The sequence below is a fragment of the Artemia sp. Qi Xiang Cuo genome, chromosome 11 (assembly GCF_049724085.1).
Source record: "Artemia sp. Qi Xiang Cuo chromosome 11, ASM4972408v1, whole genome shotgun sequence".
Lineage (NCBI taxonomy): Eukaryota > Metazoa > Arthropoda > Branchiopoda > Anostraca > Artemiidae > Artemia > Artemia sp. Qi Xiang Cuo.
In genome coordinates this window covers 10,768,765-10,788,372 of record NC_142804.1, presented here as the reverse complement: position 1 = coordinate 10,788,372, position 19,608 = coordinate 10,768,765, and the positions used below count along the sequence as shown (strand labels likewise).

The 19,608-nt window shown below is 33.4% G+C and overlaps 1 pseudogene; it reads right to left on the bottom strand.

The window, feature by feature from the left end:
* Nucleotides 1-2,223: 2,223 nt before the first annotated feature.
* On the bottom strand, nucleotides 2,224-2,913 carry LOC148946630 (putative histone H1.6; annotated as a pseudogene).
* Between the last annotated feature and the right edge of the window lie 16,695 nt (nucleotides 2,914-19,608).

The following is a 19,608-nucleotide window of genomic DNA, read 5'->3' as shown; positions in this document are numbered from 1 at the left end:
AACATCGTTCCACTGTACTTGCGTTCACTCTCATTTGAATTCCTTGCTTTGAATTGGAAAATGGAAAAGAATTTCTCCAATTTGAATTGTAGAAGGGTACAAGATTCTGGTTGCAAGGGACCCGGGTAAATAGTGTTAATATGTCACCGTATAACATCTTTGTAACACATAAGGTTGAAAAAAAGATCCAAATAATCCCGTAAATGGGCATGTTGACTCGTGAAACATGTTTTTCAACAGATTTAAAATCGACGGCTACACGTGTTATTGAGCAAGGAAAAATTAACTTAATGGACCTAAAAACACTAGGGTAGCATAGTAATCAAATTTAGAAACATTATGTATACTCGAGTTATCTATAGTGTCTGAGTTTTTCATTAATTTTATTCTGTGTTTTAATACTAGTTTAAGAACTAATTTCAATACGAATTCGGACACACACATGCCTATATCTTATATTTTCTGAAAGCCTGTGTAATAAATTTTACTAATAACAAAAACAAAGTCGATTTCAAGGATTTAAATTCCTAGATAAAAGGTGTTTTCTGAAATAAAACAAAATTTTTGACTCAATTAAATTATTATTGGACCATGTGATGTCAAGTCAGCATTGATGAATAAATGAAAAAAATATAGACATCCTGAATAATTAACTGTATATTATTTAGTATATTGGTAATTGATCACAATCATTAAAAATCATCAAAAATATGAATAAAGCCATTCCAAATAAAACACAAGTAATGCCGATAGTCCTGATCTCCCTCACATCGAAATTTTAATCCGTTTACGGCGGGGTTCGCCAGCTACTATACAAAAACTGTCACATTAGCAGACGATTTAAATTTAATAAAGCTTAACATTTATAAAATAAGTTTCGTCTATATGTATTTTGAGATCTTATGTGCGATTAGTCAATTATGGTCTTACGACTTTTCAGACCTTAAGAGTATAGTAATGCATAACATGTATAACTATTGGAGGATAAAAAGGACAATCTCTAATAAATTGAGGGCAAACAGGCATTCTGACCACGGATAGCCGAGCGTTAAGTACTGGATGACCGTAATAAGAGAAATAGATAGTAATGAGTTATCTACAGGTATACAAGGTATTCAAAATATAGGGTAGACGAAATATCGGAGAGAGCTCGGACACACAGGGCTTCCAGACTTCTTCAGGAGGAGCTAATTATATAGAGCATAAAATGTCAAAATTCTAGACTTAATAAGGTTTTAGTAACTATTAGATATAGATATTTGGATGTATTAAATCGATATTTGTTTGCATTAAGGTTTTTTTGAAATAGAAAAAAATTATCATATAATGATATGTAGTTTATTGTAAAAGTTTACCACAGAAATGTTCGTAGGGAGATATGAAGTTGATGTATTCGATGTAAAGCTTCATAATTATGCTCACCTTCAGTCAGGTCGCCTGCCGAGCTGACGTCACGTGCCTCTGGAGATCTGGCGAGCCCCCGGAGACATAATAATCTTTTAGGCCGGTGGTTATATAAACCCTCAGCATTGAATAACGTGAGATTAAAGTAATGTGATAGTACACCTTGATGGCCCACTCGCGTGGGGAGGGGAGGGGGTGGAGGGAGTTTTCTCTTAACACATATAATATAAATAAACTTTCGAGTATTGGCTTCTGTCACAAGAACTAAAGTTTGCTTGCCCATTCATCTACTTACAAAGCTTAGGCATTTATTGTTGGAGAGGGAGCTCATTTTCTTAATCTAAACTAGGTGGCAATGGTGTAACCTAGTCATCAAAGGTAGAAATATATTATGTTCGAGAGGGAGCTCTCTGTTAAGAAGCTATATGGTCGACTAGTCAGCAGAGGTATACAAACTTTGGGGGCTTTGTCTCTCTTACAAAATAGCCCCCACGATTTGAAGGTTCTGCTAAACCCATTCTGCTATGACAAGGTATTTTTAATCTTATTATTGTGACAACTTTATTAATTAGCTTGAACCCTTATGAGCCAGATGTCACAATTAGTCCTGAAGACGGTGTTTTTTAGACGGTAATAACACTATAGTTCAACTTTATACTTTGTTTAACTTTAATTATTTTTGAGCATCATCATTATTCGATCGTTTTATGTAACTAAGACTGACGAATTTAAAATAAATATAATAGAACCGTTATTATAAAAAAGATTTTTTATGTTAGAAGGTTAGGTTTTAGAACTAACCATGTCTCTGATGTAGTATAAGATAAGCTATTATGGAAATTACTTTTTAGATGCTTTCTTGGCTACTGGCTTTTTAGATGCCACTTTCGTGGCGGGAGCCTGTTTGATAGACGACACCTTCTTGGGTGTCGATTTCTGTGCTGATACGGCTTTTTTGGCAACGGTGGGTTTCTTTGAAACCTTTACAGGTTTCTTACTACCAGCCATAGGCTTGGTACCCTTTTTGGCTGAAGTTGACTTTTTAACTGTAGTAGGTTTGGATGTTTTCTTGACTGAGGCTTTCTTAGCTGTGGGCTTGGTTGGCTTTACAGACATGGATTTTTCTGAATTGACAGGATTTGAAAGATTGAAAGAACAAGTTACTCCAGAACCTTTCTGATTTATAACAATTCCATTTGCAAGGCAACGCTTCAAAGCTTGCTTAAGGTGCATATTCACAACTTTTGCATCATTGTCAACCTGAAAATTGGCCATTATGTATTTGAGAATAGCCTGACGGCTAGATCCCCCATGTCCTTTCAAGTCAGCTCTGTATTTTGGTATTAGGTCTGGTTAGTGGGTGTGGTGTTCGGTTTACTTGGCTTTTTTATAACCGGGATGTATATCTGAAGTAGCTGGTTTTGGAGCTTTTGCTTTCTTTTCCTTCTTGTAATTCGAATAAATGATATTGAATTATAAATAAGTCGGAGACAATTCAAATTCAGACATTTGAAATTCCTCTCAATCGAATAGTATACAAATTCATCCGCGACTGCATTCTCATTTACCATTTGTGCTAACTGTACTTCAGAAGAAGGAGTCCCCGTGGGCACTGGATACTCTATGCAAGAGATCATAACGTTGGGCAGAACGTGTGGGTGTTTCTACTGACTTTATTCTCATTTTTCATTAGGAGGTGGGATTTTGAGGAATAATACTTATATTAGAGGATAGAAAGCTCATTGTTCTATTAGTACATATTTTTTTCATTGATTTTTACATTATAATTTGCCATCACATGATCAGAGAGTATTATATACATATAAATACTCGCGCTAAATCATATAAAATGTAATTTTTCTAGGACTTAGAATCCTCGACATACACTTTTTATTTTTACAATAGAAATTAAGTGAGGAAAGAAACGTTCCAGGAAAGTATGGTTCTCTTATACAGTATTAGTTTAGTTATGTCTAAAACTAACAATAAAATCACATAAGCTAAAGAAATACGAGACGTGACAACAGTTTTGTGATTTGGTTTTAAATTTGTATTTCAATGAAAATAAATTAATGTTAATTTTAGCATTACGTTTAAAAACAAAAAAATATTGTTTTAATTTTTGCGAGATGCGTGCGGGAGGAGAAAGCTGTTGCAAAATGGAAGTAAACGTCTTTTATTTTTTTCGATCACATTATATATAAAATAATAAATATTAGTAAATATTTTAAAATACTTAATTGAAAAATTATAAATTTACTTTTTAAATTTTTTTTTTTTTTTTTGCAAAAAAAATATAAATAGAAATTAAAAAATAGCCTAATTAAAAAAAAAAAAAAAACTAATAAAAGTCTTTATGAGGGATGGGATAAGAAGGATAATGGACTTTCAAGGACTTAAAATTTCAATAGTGAGTACCAGCTAAAAGTCTTTTTGTTTTTATGGTACTTGTGCATTGTATGGTACACACTAAATAATTCAAGTTTGGTTAATGCCAATGAAATATAATAAAAAAGGAGGAATATATAATAGTTGAGGAACAAATATGGGCTTTATATTTGCCCATTAGGGTTGGGGGGGTGGGTGGGGGTAAGGTATATCATATACTAAATACGTAACCTAACCTAGGTACCTTTTTCCCGCCTAAACCCCAAAAAACAATCGTTTAAATATTGTACAATAATTTAGAAAATTCTCTTTGAAATCAGTTATATCTTGAAAAAAACAGATTTTAGGGTTTCATGTAGTTGGTAAATGAGTATGAATCGATCTATTAGGAAATTAGTTTTATATCTGAACGTTTTTATTGTACATAGAATATAATAAATTCTTAATTATTAAATAAATATGAGAGAATTATTAAAGATGGAAAGATTAATATTAAATTATTTATATCTATTACTTATTTCCATATAAACATAATGTTATATTATATTAATACAATAAATTAAATAATTATGCACAAATATGCATTTTAATATTTACTTAATAATTAGCTTGACCAACAAATAATAATTTGTTGCTTGCTTTATTCAAACTTGAAAGAAAGGGCTTGTGCAGTTAAATAGCAACAATTATTTTTTTGAGCAATTCCATTGTGAGAACGCAAACTTTATTCAAATATGAAAGTAAAACCTAAATACATTAAAATTGCAATTGTAATTTATATGAATAATTATAATTAGATATTACACATGATAAAAAAAGAAAAAAAAATATTTACTGAAATTTTGAATGCACAACAAATAAAAGGCTCATAAAAACATGGCTATGAAGTGTTTTTAAATGTGTTGGAATTTAAAAAGTTCGGATGTTAGGGGGACTGGGGAAGTTTACAAATCCGTTGGAAACCATTACCAAAAAAGACATGAACATTTGAGTCATAGACTAGACATTGTGAAAACTACCCCACGCTATGTTACAGATCTTATCTCTGCTTGATAGTTGTACTTGACAGAACCGCGAATCATATTTTCTTGACAAACTTTAAGAACGCCTCTGGTTTCCTCATAAATTAGGCCAGATATACGTTTTACACCACCTCAGCGAGCCAGTTTTCTACGAGCCGGCGGGGTGAGTCCATTGATATTGTCACGAAGATCTGGACAATCACACTGTGCACCTTATTGTCCCAGACCCTGTCCTCGTTTTCCTCTTTATTTCATTTTTTATTAAAGTTTGTTGCCCATTGAATTAATGTATTGATCAGGCTAAAAGATATCATTGAAAGCACTTTTCCTATATATTACAAAATCTCTTCCCCACAAAATGTTACTCGTATCGCGCGGCTGGCGCTCCGTATAAAGTAAAGCTGTTAGCGATTATCTCATTTGTTCTGTCTTTCAACTTCAGGCAAACTATCAATAGTGCAAAGAACCAAACAAACAGCAAGAAAATCAACGTGCGGACAGTCACCAAGAAAGTAGCTTGCAACAAAGGCAGCACGTAAGTCAGCTCCTGCTACTGGTAGGGTAAAAAAACGCACAGATACAGGCCCGGAACCGTAGCCCTGAGAGAGATTCGTCGCTATCAAAAGAGTACCGAACTCTTAATAAGGAAATTGCCCTTTCAGAGACTTGTGCGAGAGATTGCCCAGGATTTCAAAACTGACTTGAGGTTCCAGAGCTCGGCTGTGATGGCCTTACAAGAAGCCAGCGAAGCGTATCTGGTTGGACTTTTTGAGGAAACCAGCTTGTGTGCTAGTCACGCCAAAAGGATGACCCGCGAACAAAAATATCGTCCCTTTTCCCGAAGCATCCGAGTCTATATATATGCAAGCCAATACGACGCAGCTAATGAGACAGACCCCCCGTAAATTTTAGTGCAAATCGCGGTTGAAAACCCCAACTCTACAGCAAGTTACACGTACCGAGTTTGAATTAGTTGAAAAAAAGTTCATAGTCTATTTGCCAACTCATAACAAAGAAAAAGTCCATCATTTTTAAAATGAGAATAATAAGATTTTAAGACATGAGCCATAGATTCTGATTGGAATTCAAAGATATCCAAACCATCTAAAAGTAAACATGCAAAAGCCAATTTAGGCTAGCCTAAGAAATCCAAAGATACCCCAGAAAATGAACAACTCCCAATGGGGGCCACGGGCCTATAAAAAATGTTTTCGATGGAATGTCATGAAAAAGCCGAGGCCCTTTATATATTATCTTAAAAAAATAGTCGATATATATTAAATTATATACAATCCAAATAGGACCAGCCTACGAAAAATGCTATGTTTAAAATTGAAGATTTTTTTATGGTTTAGTATGGCTTCTTGTTTACCAAAGATTTCGCAAATTAAAGCAAAAGAGCAATGACAGCACTTTGAGAGCAGAGCATTTAAAATAGAGTGGTAGCAGCCTTAAAAGGGCTGATTGGGCGGTAATAGACGTGGTAAATCCCTTATTTAGAGCTTGTGTATTTTGTTACAGCTTTAGTGCCTTCACTAACAGCGTGCTTGGCAAGTTCCCCGGGTAGGAGTAGCCCGTTTACCTTGCAGCAGTGATGGAGTATTTGGCTGCCGAGGTCCTTGAGCTTGCTGGTAATGCTGCACGGGACAATAAAAAAACGCGTATCATTCCTCGTCACCTTCAGCTTGCCATTAGAAATGACGAAGAACTGAACAGGCACCTTTAGTTTGGAACATTAAACATATGATGCGATGTTAAATCCATTAACTCCGACATTCGTACTAATTCCTATGACATAGTGCCAAATTAGATAATAATGCACGCGGGTTAACTAGACCATCAAAACCATTCACAACACGAAATGGGATGTGATAAACATGTCTTTTATGAAAATCTCTAATTGTAAAACGGTTTAATGAAGCATCGATAAAAGTATGGAAACGTAACGTTGTGAAATTTGGCGTGTTGGGGTTCATAAGTTATAGCTGCAATCATCTATCGAATACTTTAAGAGTTTGATTTTATATTTATGTATTTTTCTTTCGTCTATATTTCAGACGAATAAAAAGATCAGACTTAAATATTAAAACTATTAAATTTTTGATTTTTGTTATATATTGTCAATAAAAAACAGTAAAGGATATAAAAAAATACTAATTCTTTTTATTACTAATACACATTATAGGACTAACTGGTTCATATTGAACGATCACAACCGCTAAATTATTGGCTGTAGGCTTACTAGATATAGGCAACCCCCTACACGACCTAAGCGGTCTATTATCTCCCTTGAGAAACCAGAACAAATGAGTTATTTCACAGTCTTATAGTGTAAATGACTAGGATGGTATATTACCTGAGTCAGGTAAATGCCTATAGGTTAGATTATTCATCAAAGTTGTAATTAGTTTTGATGCTATTCGTTTTGTTTCATAATAAAAAGAGGTTATAAACACTGAATACACATGATTTCATTCTCTCTAAATGTTATTATACTGAAAAACTTGCTTCAAGACTCTAAAATTTGGCATGTTATTTCTTTTCGTGTTTTTATACCATTCATTATTCTGATACAAATCTCCTTCAGCCAATAGCCATACTCTAGTAAAAGGACTCATTCTCGTCAATTCCTGAATGTCAGACAATTTCGGGGCTTGTCCGTACTTGTATGAGTGACTGCCTGGGTCAACCGGGCGTGTTTGGCATGGTTCAGGTATTGTGATTTTTTTCTTTTTTTTCCAAGTAAAATAAAATTCCAAAATAAACTCAGAATAAAATTTTTCCCTCCACCTTGAGTAACAATTCTTAACCAAAAAAATAAAAATAAAGTTTCGAGGTGTTTACTTTTGTAACAATAAATAAAGTTTGCTTTCACATTAATCTATTTAAAAAGCATAGGCATTTGTTGTATGAGAGGGAGTTCATTTTCCTAATCTAAACTAGGAAGCTATAGGGTACCGTAGTCATCAAAGGTAGATAAATTTTGGGGGCTTGCTGGTTTGTTTCAGACTAAACTCGTTTCCTTATTTTAATAGCACCAAGCTGATTATATCTTTTATAAGAAAAAATAAAACCTTAGCCCCCACGATTTGAAGGCACTGCTCAACCCATTCGGCTATGACGAGGTATTTTTAATCTTAGGAGTGGTGCCCCATTGTTAATAAGCTTGACCCGGTATCCAAAACCGTCTAAAGAATATAGGAGGATGGTGTTTTTTATCCTGTACTAGCCCTATCGATAAACATTACTGATGATCGACCTAGAGGTATGCGTGAGCATATGATAACGTAACGTTAAAAGAGAGAATTAGAAATTAGAATTTACAATTAATATCATTTTAACTTTTTGAAAAGAAACTTTTGAGCGTTGATCATTAGCTGGCATAGCCCCGAACAGGAAGCTTGGGTAGTATGGGATTTCCGCGTCAGAACAATAGATGGCTTGGGTTCTGATTTATGGTCTACCGGATTTTTAGCTGACTTGTTCGGGGTGGATGCCTTTGTTAGCGGTGACAGAGGAGGGGGGTTTTAGTTAGGTTATGGTTTTGCTGTTTTGTCTCCTGTGTTGGTCTCGTTAAAATATAAAGGGGTATTTCCAATATCAATAGGAGTGTAAACCTGTTTTTATGACTTTGACTGTTTAACTGTATTAGGTTTTTATGTTTTATTGACTGAGTCTGTATTATCCTTTTTATTGGCTGACTATGCAGACATGGATTTTTCGGCCTTGACAGGCTTTGCAAGCTTGAAAGAACCAGTTACGCCAGTACCTTTTGGATATATAACAATTCCATTTGCAAGGCAACGCTTCAAAGCTTGCTTAAGATGCATATTTTGGTTTTTCTTATATTTGATGCGGTAATCTTCATCATTGTGATAACTCTCCTTGAACTTTTGTTTGGCTGTCTCAATTTTTGCATGTCTATAATCTTCGTCATTGTGATAACACATCTTGCTGTTTTGTTTTGCTCTCTCAATTATTACTTCTCGATACGCCTGGTCGGTTGAATACCTTTGTTTTGCTCTCTGAATTATTACTTCTCGATACGCCTGGTCGGTTGAATACCTTTGTTTTGCTCTCTCAATTATTACTTCTCGATACGCCTGGTCGGTTGAATACCTCTGCTTTTTTCGTTTCAAGTTACTATCTCTGTTGTTTGTGTAGTACTGTTTTTTCAACTTGCGTATAGCTTGCTTTGATCTAACCATTATCTAATCCTGAATGAGAGAATTTTTCATCTTTGTCGTTCTTAAGTAGTAATTATGAGGTCACGGCTTAATGATTTTATTGACGTCATGGCGCAATGATATTATTTCATGACATCATCAGAAACAACAATATAATTTCGTGTTTTTCTATTCACGTCATAGCTCTAGCATAAAACTATGATGACATTCATTATTTATGTAGTAGGGTTTCAGACAAGGTAATTCTAATGATGTACTTTTGTTTTGACCTGACTCTATTTTTAGGAGTTTTGTTATATTTCTTAGCATTGGACTGATCGTCTCTTACTAGGTTGCTAGCTACTGCTGCAACCCAAATTCACATATATATTTATTTATGAGAGGCAGCCTGGCCGAGTGGTCCAAGGCACTGGTGTTAGCCACCAGTCTCTTAGGAGGCGTAGGTTCAAATCTTACCGCTGGTATACGATTATGTTTGAAAGACTGCAGCGTGAAAAGACATCGAAAATGCAGTTTTTGGTGGAAAAATTTATTCTCTTTTAGAAATAATTTATTTTAGTTACTATAGATTTTTAACCCAATTAATTTTCTTTAAAATCAGCTATTGAACAACCCTCTACGATGTTCCAGTGCCAAGCTATCTCTGGATACAAAAAAAGAAAAGAGAATAAAATATCCCGTTTGGGGAGAATAGCATGGTTAAAGTCAATATTCTTGAATTTAAAGCCAATATATTTATTTCCCTTGCTGTTCAAGCCAAGGGACAGAAAGTTTCCTATACAGGGGTTTCGGACAAAGCGGTTCTAATGGTGTACTTTTTGTTTTGATCTGACTCCTTTATTAGGAACTATGGGTTTTTATATTTCTTAACATTGGACGTGATCGTCTTTTACTAGGTTGCTAGCTACCGCTGCAACCCGGATAAACAACCTCGCCGAAAATTTAATTTTTTCATTATAGCTTTTGTCACCCCAGTATCTACCCATCATTCTGGTAGCAACTTTTTTCTTATATATTTTTCGGTAATCTTCATCATTGTGATAACGCTCCTTGATCTTTTGTCTAGCCTGCTCAATTGTTGCTTCTCTGTAATCTTCATCATTATCATACGGTTCCTTACTCTTTTGTTTGGCTGTCTCAATTTTCGCTTGTCTATAAAATACATCATTATAATAACGCTGTTTGTTATTATCAATTTTCGCATCTTGATACGCCTTTTCAATTGAATACCTTTGCTTTTCTCTTTTCAAGATGTTGTCTCTGTTTTTTGTATAGTACTGTTTTTTTAAATTACGTATAATAACTCGCTTAGAAGGCATTTTATTACTAAACAAGAAATAATATTTTCATCTAATTAACACTTCTTATGACTCGTATCGAGTATCCATAACCCAACAAAAAGTAAAATTATTTTTAAATTTTCATGTATTTTGTTAGTTTGAATGAAATGATTAAAATTATTGCTCAGATTTCTTAAATATTTGGCAGTTTACATAATAACTTTATCGATTCTAAACTGAAAAATAAAATATATTAAAAAATGGAATTTTTTGGTCTGAAACTACATAGTCAATCCCCTATCGGGTAGTTAGAACCTAACCAAAAATAAAACTGATTTTAACATTTTAAGGAATTTCTCTAGCTTGTATTGAAATATTCAAACTATTGCTCGGATACCATGGATATTTTTGCAGTTTACACAAGCTGCAAAGAACGCACAGGCTGATCTTTGTAAATTGAGAAAAACTTTACGAATGTTTTACCGGGATTACGAAAAATATTAAAAATTAAAGATTAAAATTATCTCTGAAAGAATAGATTTTGTTGAAAAGTCAGCTAGAGATGCTTTCGCAAAACTTCATAGTAATATCCAAAAGAAATGTTGCATGTTCGATGATCGAGCCTTTATGTAATATTTTGATCTGACTTTTTCTTAGGAGCTATGGGTTTTTATATTTCTTAACATTGGACGTGATCATCTCTTACTAGGTTGCTAGCTACCGCTCCAACCCGGATAATCTCTATTTATGTTTCGGTTAATATGGGCTAGGTGTCGTTCTTTATTGTAATTCCTTGCTCTTTTGTTTGGCTGTTTCAATTTTCCCTTCTCGATACCCCTGATCCGTAACATACCTCTGTTTTGCTCTGTCACATTTCATTTTCTTAAATCCTGGATCACAAGACATCTTAGTAGCAATCCTTACGCGTTCTCGAGCTTTATTGCGTTCGTTGGCAATTTTATCTCTTTTAAATAAACTTTTCTGATATTTCAGGATGTTAGCTTTATTTTTTATGTAGTAAAGTTTTCTATTAGTAGAAATTTGGATTGCTCTATTTTGATATTTTTTTTGGTTATTCTTTCATTTTTTCTACTCGCGTGAGACCATATTTTTTCAATGTTTAAAATTATTAAGTACACAAAATCCCGTGTCGAGTATCTAAAACCTAGCATAAAACAAAACTAATTTTAAAATTTTTAGGTATTTCTCTGGTTTGAATTACAAAATTAGTATTATTGTTTAGACACCAAAAATATTTTTGCGTTTTACATAATAAGTTTAGCGATTCCGGACTGAAAACTACAATAATTGCAATTATGAGACAATAATATGGAGATATGTACTTTACGGGTTACAAACCAAAAAAAGTTTGGTTCCAGGATACAATAATAAATTTGAACTGAGATGAAAAAAAAATTTTCTTCCAGGAGACAAAAAGCAAAAATAATTTTAGTATTTTAATTTATTTTTGTTTTTTAAATTAAAAAATTACTATTAATTATTATGCATCATAAATATTTTTTCAGTTTACATAATAATTTTATAGATTAAGAAAAAAAATAAAATTTTGTTTCCAGGAGTTTCGGTTACTATTGAGACAAGTAGCTACTATTACTATAGAGTTCATTACCATGAACTGTTTTATTGCTTCAAAATTCAAATATCTTTGAAAAGACTGCAGTATGAAAATACATCAAAAATGTATTTTTTTTTTTTACAAAATTGATTCTACTTTAAAAAGTATTTTATTTTTAAATACAAAAGTGACTAGATGTTGCAATTTCCTTTAAAATGAGCTATTATACAGCTCTCTGTGATTTCCCTAGCTAGCTGAGGAGAAAAATCAAGCGGAAAGAAAAAAATGTCCCGTTTGCGGAGAATAACGTGGTAAAAGTCTATTTTCTCGATTTTCAAGCCAATATATTTTCTTTGTTATTCAAGCCTTTGGGCGGTAAGTTTTCTTTATAGAGGATTCGGACAAGGCGGTTCTAATGGTGTACTTTTTGTTTTGATCTGACTCTTTTTTAGGAGTTGGGGGTTTTATATTTCTTAACATTGGAGGTGATCGTCTCTTACTAGGTTGCTAGCTACCACTGCAACCCGGATTTTGCCAAATATTCATTTGAACTAAAAGAACTGTTTAAAACACAGTTAGAAATACTTTTTTCTTGAGGCGGTGTTCCTAGGAATTTGTTCTAAATCATTAGTCTTACAAAGACATATACTAATAACCCTAACAGGCTCGTTTTCGCCATAATTGAAAAACATTGCTTTTCCTTCGCTGTTGATAGGTATGCTTGTATATATATTTTTATTGCTGCTGCATAAACTGCAATTGCTCCTCCCAAAATTAATATACGAGTTTTCTAAGAAGTACGCCTCCGTATATTCATTGTGTTGTCGAACATTTTCCATTGCATCAATAAACTGTTCCGCAGTTGCCAATCCATACCTTGGAAGCTTTTCATTAAACTGACAACATTTCTTTTGGATATTAATATGAAGTTTTGCCAAAACATTTCTAGCCGACTTTTCAACAGCCTCCGCTCTTTCAAAGAGAATTTTAATCTGTAATTTTGAATACTTTTTGTGATCCTGGTTAAACATGCGTAAAATGTTTCTTAATTTACGAAGATCAGCCTGCATTTTTGCCATCTTTTTTTTATTTCTGAATGTAATTTTTCCCTTTGTCCTTATGGGTTCTTCGGTACAACCTCGCAGAGAATTTAATTTTTTCAGTATAGCTTTTGTCACCCCAGTATCTACCCATAATTCTTGTAGCAACTTTTATCTTATATATTTTTCGGTAATCTTCATCATTGTGATAATGCTCCTTGATCTTTTGTCTAGCCTTTTTAATTGTTACTTCTCTGTAATCTTCATCATTATCATAACGTTCCTTACTCTTTTGTTTGGCTGTCTCAATTTTCGCATGTCTATAAACTACATCATTATAATACCGCTGTTTGTCACTATCAATTTTCGCTTCTCGATACGCCTTGTCAGTTGAATACCTTTGCTTTTCTCTTTTCAAGATGTTGTCTCTGTTTTTTGTATAGCACTGTTTTTTTTCAAATTACGTATAATAACTTGCTTAGAAGGCATCTTATTACAAAACAAGAAATAGTATTTTCATCTAATTAACACTTCTTATGACTCGTATCGAGTATCCATAACCTAACAAAAAGTAAATCTAATGTTTAAATTTTCAGGTATTTTGTTAGTTTGAATGAAAAGATTAAAATTATTGCTCAGATATCATAAATATTTTTGCAGTTTATATAATAACTTTAGCGATTCTAGACTGAAAAATAAAATATATTAAAAAATGGAATTTTTTGGTCTGAAACTACATAGTCAATCCCACATCGGGTAGTTAGAACCTAACCAAAAATAAAACTAATTTTAACATTTTAAGGTATTTTTCTAGCTTGTATTGAAATATTCAAACTATCGCTCAGATACCATGGATATTTTTGCAGTTTACACAAGCTGCAAAGAACGCACAGGCTGATCTTTGTAAATTGAGAAAAATTTTATGAATGTTTTACCGGGATTACGAAAAATATTCAAAATTAAAGATTAAAATTATCTCTGAAAGAATAGATTTTGTTGAAAAATCAGCTAGAGATGCTTTCGCAAAACTTCATAGTAATATCCAAAAGAAATGTTGCATGTTTAGTGAAAAGCTTCCAAGGTATGGACCGGCAACTGTGGAACAGTTTACAGATGTAATGGGAAATCTTATACATACCTGTGATGAATATATGGAGGCATAATAGTACTTTACTTAGTTTCAGCTTAAATTCGATGATCGAGCCTTTATGTAATTATGTTAACTGCAAAAGTATGTATGATGTCCAACCAATAATAGTAATTTCTTAATTTAAACTACAAAAATACATGACAATTTTAAAATCAGTTTTTCTTTTTGTCTCCTGGATCCAAAGTTGTTCCATCTCAGTTCAAAGTTATTTTTGTATCCTGATATTTTGTATCCTAATAGTTTACTTCTTGTTTTGATCTGTTACTTTTTTTTAATGAGTTATGGGTTACTTTAGTTCTACTATGGGGCTTGATCATCTCTTACTAGGTTGCTAGCTATCGCTGCAACCCGGATATTGACAAACACCATTTATGATGAACTATATCGATCCTTTATGTAATTCATTATTTATCTAGTAGGGTTTCAGACAAGGTAGTTCTAATGATGTACTTTTGTTTTGATCTGACTCTATTTTTAGGAGTTTTGGGTTTTTATATTTCTTAGCATTGGACTGATCGTCTCTTACTAGGTTGTTAGCTACTGCTGCAACCCGGATTCACATACATATTTATGAGAGGCAGCCTGGCCGAGTTGTCCAAGGCACTGGTGTTAGCCACCAGTCTCTTTGAAGGCGTGGGTTCAAATTTTACCGCTGGTATTATGTTTTAAAGACTGCAGTGTGAAAAGACATCAAAAATGCAGTTTTTGGTGGAAAAATTTATTCTCTTTTAGAAATAATTTATTTTAGTTACTATAGATTTTTAACCCAATTAATTTACTTTAAAATGAGCCATTGAACAACTATCTACGACGTTCCAGTGCCGAGCTATCTCTGGAAACTAAGATAAAAAGAGAAAAAAATATGCCATTTGTGGAGAATCCTGTAGTAGCTGCCACTTTTCTTGATTTTCAAGCCAATATATTTCCCTTGCTGTTCAAGCCAAGGGACAGAAATTTTACTATACAGGGGTTACTATACAGCGGGTCTAATGGTGTACTTTTTGTTTTGATCTGACTCCCTTTTTAGGAGTTATGGGTTTTTATATTTCTTAACATTGTACGTGATCGTCTCTTACTCGGCTGCTAGCTACCGCTGCAATCCGGCTCTCAGTCGGATTACATCTTATTGCAAGAGCCAGTTAAATAGTTTCAAGTGAACAATATACCTGTGTGTTGGGATTAATTTATTTTTGACTATCTTCATAGCTAGTGTTTACTAATTTGTGTAATGGGGAAAGGAATGAAAAGACAGATTGAACTGGAATCCTCTCGGGACTCTACTGATTCTACAACCATACATGAATCAATCTAAAATCTTGCAGCTAGTGGACAGCAGATTTTATCAACTCTTAGAATTATACCACTGCAACCCGAACATCTATACAATGACACCTTAATCGTTCTTTAATGTAAACTACAGGATTACAAGCAGGAAAAAGCCTACGGCTTTTTCTTCTTTGAATCCTCTTTGAAATAGTAAGAGACGAACCTCAAACAATTAAGTAGCTAACTGAGTTCGATGTATGCAATGTTTTGTTATTCCTATGATCGTCATTTAATGTAAAATACTGCTGCAACCCGGAAACTATGTATTAATTCCTTTTAATACTTTAGTATGGGCTACACTTCATTCTTTAATGTAAACATTTGACGTGATTGTCTCTTACTAGGTTGCTAGCTAGCGCTGCAACCCGGATTGTTTTTTTTATCTGATTCTAGTTTTAGGAGCTATGGGCTATTTCATTTTTTTACTATGGGACGTGATCGTCTCTTACTAGTTGGCTAGCTACCTTTGCAGCCTGGATTGAAATTACAAACAGGAAAAAGCCTACGGCTTTTTCTTAGTTTGAGTAGTAAGAGACGAATTTCAGAGAATAAAGCATGTAAGTAAGTAAATTATTGCACCATACTCTAGAATAGTTTATAGATGATAATACTGCCACTAAAGCTAGAGCTACTACTTTTAATTAATATTTCAGTTACTATGAGAAAGCGTTCGTTCTTTATTATAATAATATAAAACTATGATGACATTCACTATTTATCTAGTAGGGTTTCAGACAAGGTAGTTCTAATGATGTACTTTTGTTTTGATTTAACTCTTTTTTGAAGAGCTTTGTTATATTTCTTAGCATTGGACTGATCGTCTCTTACTAGGTTGCTAGCTACTGCTGCAACCCAAATTCACATATATATTTATGAGAGGCAGCCTGGCCGAGTGGTCCAAGGCACTGGTGTTAGCCACCAGTCTCTTCGGAGGCATGGGTTCAAATCTTACCGCTGGTATTATGTTTGAAAGACTGCAGTGTGAAAACACATCGAAAATGCAGTTTTTGGTGGAAAAATTTATTCTCTTTTAGAAATAATTTATTTTAGTTACTATAGAATTTTAACCTAATTAATTTCCTTTAAAATGAGCTATTGAACAACTCTCTACGATGTTCCAGTGCCAAGCTATCTCTGGAAACAAAGAAAAAAGAAAAATATATCCCGTTTAGGCAGAATGTTGTAGTAGCTGCCACTTTTATTGATTTTCAAGCCAATATATTTCCCTTGCTGTCTAAGCCAAGGAACAGAAATTTTACTATACAGAGGTTTCGGATAAGGCGGTTCTAATGGTATACTTTTTGTTTTGATCTGAATCCTTTTTTAGGAGCTATGGGTTTTTATATTTCTTAACATTGGACGTGATCGTCTCTTACTATGTTGCTAGCTACCGTTGCAACCCGGATTACAAGCAGTTACTTTTCCTTGCTCACCAGCATAGTCTAATGGTGTGGCATACCGTGTGTCAAAATACTTTACGTTGCCGCCATTTGAAACTAACAACCTACCAACAGCTAATTTTCTGTAGTGTAAGGATGTGTTACTCGAAACATGTATCACAAATAGCATTTTATTTCATTTTCTGTAAATCAGTGAAATCAGTAGCATACATACAGCTACCTTTCCTCGACAAGCAGCCAAGGCTAGCGGTGTGAGATAAAAGTCACTGTCCGTGGCATTGAAATTAGCACCTTTCGAAATTAATAGATTTCAAACAGCTACTTTTCCTTTTACAGCAGCACTGTGTAATAGTTTGTAAATCCAATTCATATAGGCATTTATATTGTAACCTTTTGAAAGCAGCCAATTACAAGCAGTTACTTTATTTGCTCAGACGCATAGTGTAATGGTGTGGCATACCCTGTGTCAAAATATTTTACGTTGTCACCATTTGAAACTAACAACTTACCAACAGCTAATTTTCCGAAGTGTAAGGGTGTGTTACCCGAAACATCTATCACTAATAGCATTTTATTTTATTTTATGGCAGATAATTTAATTTTTTCATTATAGCTTTTGTCACCCCAGTATCTACCCATTATTCTAGTAGCAATTTTTTTCTTATGTTTGTTTCGATAATCTTTATTATTATCATACCGTTCCTTGCTCTTTTGTCTAGCCTGCTCAATTGTTGCTTCTCTGTAATCTTCATCATTATCATACCGTTCCTTACTCTTTTGTTTGGCTGTCTCAATTTCTGCATGTCTATAAATTTCATCATTATAATAACGCTGTTTTTCACTATCAATTTTCGCTTCTCGATACGCCTTGTCAGTTGAATACCTTTGCTTTTTTTCCATGATTCTATCTCTGTTTTTTGTACAGCACTGTTTTTTAAATTACGTATAACTCGCTTAAAAGGCATCTAATTACAAAACAAGAAATAATATTTTCATCTAATTAACACTTCTTATGACTCGTATCGAATATCCATAACCTAACAAAAAGTAAAACTAATTTTTAAATTTTCAGGTATTTTGTTAGTTTGAATGAAAAGATTAAAATTATTGCTCAGATATCAAAAATATTTTTGCAGTTTACATAATAACTTTAGCCTTTCTAAACTGAAAAATAAAATAAATTAAAAAATGGAATTTTTTGGTCTGAAACTACATAGTAAATCCCTCATCGGGTAGTTAGAACCTAACCAAAAATAAAACTAATTTTAACATTTTACGGTATCTTTCCAACTTGAATTGAAATATTAGAATTATTGCTCGGATACCATGGATATTTTTGAAGTTTACACAAGCTGCAAAGAACTCACAGGCTGATCTTTGTAAATTGAGAAAAAATTTACGAATGTTTTACCGGGATTACAAAAAATATTCAAAATTAAAGATTAAAATTATCTCTGAAAGAATAGATTTTGTCAAAAAGTCAGCTAGAGATGCTTTCGCAAAACTTAATGGTAATATCCAAAAGAAATGTTGCATGTTTAGTGAAAAGCTTCCAAGGTATGGACCGGAAACTGTGGAACAGTTTACAGATGTAATTGGAAATCTTGTGCATCACTGTGAATATATGGAGGCATAATTGTCCTTTACTTAGTTTCAGCTTAAATTCGATGATCGAGCCTTTATGTACTACATCCAACGACTATGACGTCATTGATCAATATTGTATATAAAAAATTAAGTTTTTCGTAAAAAATAATTAATTAAAAAAAATTAAGTACAAATGGCACTAGATCTAGAGATTTCCTTTAAAATGAGCCATTGAACAACTCTCTGCGATGTTCTAGTGCCAAGCTATCTGTGGAACAGAAGAAAGAAAGAAAAAAATATCCCGTTTGTGGAGAATAACGTGGTTCAAGTCAATTTTCTTGATTTTCAAGCCAATATATTTTCTTTGTTATTCAAGCCAAAGGGCTGTAAGTTACCTTTATAAGATTTTCGGACAAGGCGGTTCTAATGGTGTACTTTTTGTTTTGATCTGACTATTTTTCTAGGAGTTAGGGGTTTTTATATTTCTTAACATTGGACTTGATCGTCTCTTACTAGGTTGCTAGCTACCGCTGCAACCCAGATTATTTCATGACGTCATGGCCTTATGATATTATTCCATGACGTCTTCAGAAACAACAACATAATGTCGTGTTTTTCTATTCACGTCATAGCTCTAATAAAACTATGACGACATTCATTGTTTATCTAGTTGGGTTTCAGGCAAGGTGGTTCTAATGATGTACTTTTGTTTTGATATGACTCTATGTTTGGGAAAACCAGTCTCTTCGGAGGCGAGGGTTCAAATCTTACCGCTGGTATACGATTATGATTTATGTACAAAAATAAAATATCTTTGAAAATACTGCAGCATGAAAATACATCAAAAATGTATTTTTTGGTGGAAAAATTTATTCTCTTTTAGAAATTATTTATTTTAGTTGCTAAAGATTTTTAACCCAATTAATTTCTTTTAAAATGAGCTATTGAACAACTCTCTACGATGTTCCAGTGCCAAGCTATCTGTGGATAAGAAAGAAAAAAGAAAAAAAAATATCCCATTTAGGCAGAATGTTGTTGTAGCTGCCACTTTCTTTGATTTTCAAGCCAATATATTTCCCTTGCTGTTCAAGCCAACGGACAGAAAGTTAACTATACAGGGGTTTCGGACAAGGCAGTTCTAATGGTGTACTTTTTGTTTTTACCTGACTCTTTTTTTAGGAGTTAGGGGTTTTTATATTTCTTAACATAGACGTGATCGTCTCTTACTAGGTTGCTAGCTACCGCTGC